This window comes from Pteropus vampyrus, unplaced genomic scaffold (assembly GCF_000151845.1).
Source record: "Pteropus vampyrus isolate Shadow unplaced genomic scaffold, Pvam_2.0 Scaffold443, whole genome shotgun sequence".
Taxonomy (NCBI): Eukaryota; Metazoa; Chordata; class Mammalia; order Chiroptera; family Pteropodidae; genus Pteropus; species Pteropus vampyrus.
The window spans coordinates 197,531-199,293 of NW_011889224.1; the positions used below are offsets into that span (position 1 = coordinate 197,531).

The window sequence follows — 1,763 nt, forward strand, 5'->3', positions numbered from 1 at the left end:
ATGTTGACATGTTGGGAGTAAGTAAAAGACTTTGTAAGGAAAGAAGAAAGGAAATCAAACAAAACAGAGATGTTTTTAGGTTCGCAAGGGAAGAGTCAGTAGAATAAAAAGGAAAATGGAGGGAGGGAAGTGTCTGCAGGGAGTGGGGTATGGGGAGCTCTGCAACACTTAACAAATAGGATTTAACATTTATTAGACAAATAAATATTTTGGGGGAAGTAGGAGAGAAGTACATATACTAATATAATTGAAAAACATCGATTTACCCTATCAAATTTGAAGAATATGTTTTTCTTCTTAATAACCGTCGATAATTTGATTTTCAAAAACTCATTTCATTTGGACAGTGTAAAGATATCTTCAATTATCTCAATCCAATTGCTTACATTTGTTCAAAGAACAAAATCATCGCTGATGAACTTTCCTCAAAAACCCAACCATTTACAATAACTTTTGTGGTTTTCTTAAACTATGGGTAAAATAAAGCATAAATCAAAGGGTTCATGGCTGAGTTATAATAAGCACACCAACACCAAATCTCATAAATATAGGCAGGGGTTATGAAGCCCATAAAGGCATCAATTAGTGAGTCAATACTATAAGGTAACCACGAAATCATAAATGCTACCATGGTCACCCCCAGGGTTTTAGCTGCTTTTCTCTCTCTTTTGGCCACTCTGGATTTATAACTATCTGATGATGATTCTGTATTGCCAGCAGTATTTTCCATCCTTTTAGCCTGTTGTCTAGCCACAAGAAAAATATTACTATAGACAATAATCATAACAGGGGTAGGTATAAAGAAGGATAGAAAATCTATCAACACCCAGTTTTGATTTACAACTGTCTGACAACCTCCTATGCAGTTGAGGGCACTAGCTAATTCTTCTAGCCCATTGTCATAGGCGCCACTGTAGAACACAGCACCTCTGTATGCAATGGGCAGGATTCAGGAGATGCTGATGTATATTCCTGACACAGACCCCATGCAGTTGGTAGCATAGAGCAGAGGGTCAGTAACAGCAATGTACCTGTTGATGGAGATGAAACACAAGTGGAAGAGAGAAGAGTAACAAAAAGCCACATCACAGGACATGTGGAAAGCACAGATGCTCTTCCCGAAGTACCAGCAGCTCTCCATGGACCTGACCATGCTGAAGGGCAGCACCGTGACGCCCACCAGAGAGTCAGCGCAGGCCAGTGAGGCGATGAGAAAGTTGGTAGGAGAGTGCAGCTGCTTGAAATGCAGGACTGAAATCAACACCAAGAGGTTTCCAAACACGGCCAGCACAGCCCCAAAACCAACAGTGGATAGAGAACCAGGCAGGGTCTGGGCGAGTACGGGGTTTTCATACAGGATCTGGTCACGTTTTCGTGGCACAGCTCCGCAGCTGCAGCTGAGGGCGAGTTGCTGCTCATGACACTTCTATTTACATTGGGAGAATTCGGTCCTTCTTGATTATCATGAGAACTATGAGATTCTAATATCAGTATTCCTGGGGGAGAAAACATAAATACACCGGGATGACTGAGGAAATTATCAGCTGTTAGTACTCATGTTTTCTTCAATTTCCCAGTTTTTATTATAAATCTCAAATGTTTAACAAAATATGACCCAACAAAAATTATAGCTACGAGTTTACTAGAGGTTCATTTCAACTAATGGTTGTTTCCCTTCATCTGATACAAATTCCTTTTAGTCAAAAATATTTCTTTTTGTTTTTGTTTTTTACCTCCAAAATCTCTCTTTGCTGCGGGCACTG

The 1,763-nt window shown here is 40.0% G+C and overlaps 1 pseudogene; it reads right to left on the reverse strand.

Annotated features, from left to right (window-relative positions):
• Positions 1–382: 382 nt before the first annotated feature.
• Positions 383–1,419, reverse strand: LOC105306514 (annotated as a pseudogene).
• Between the last annotated feature and the right edge of the window lie 344 nt (positions 1,420–1,763).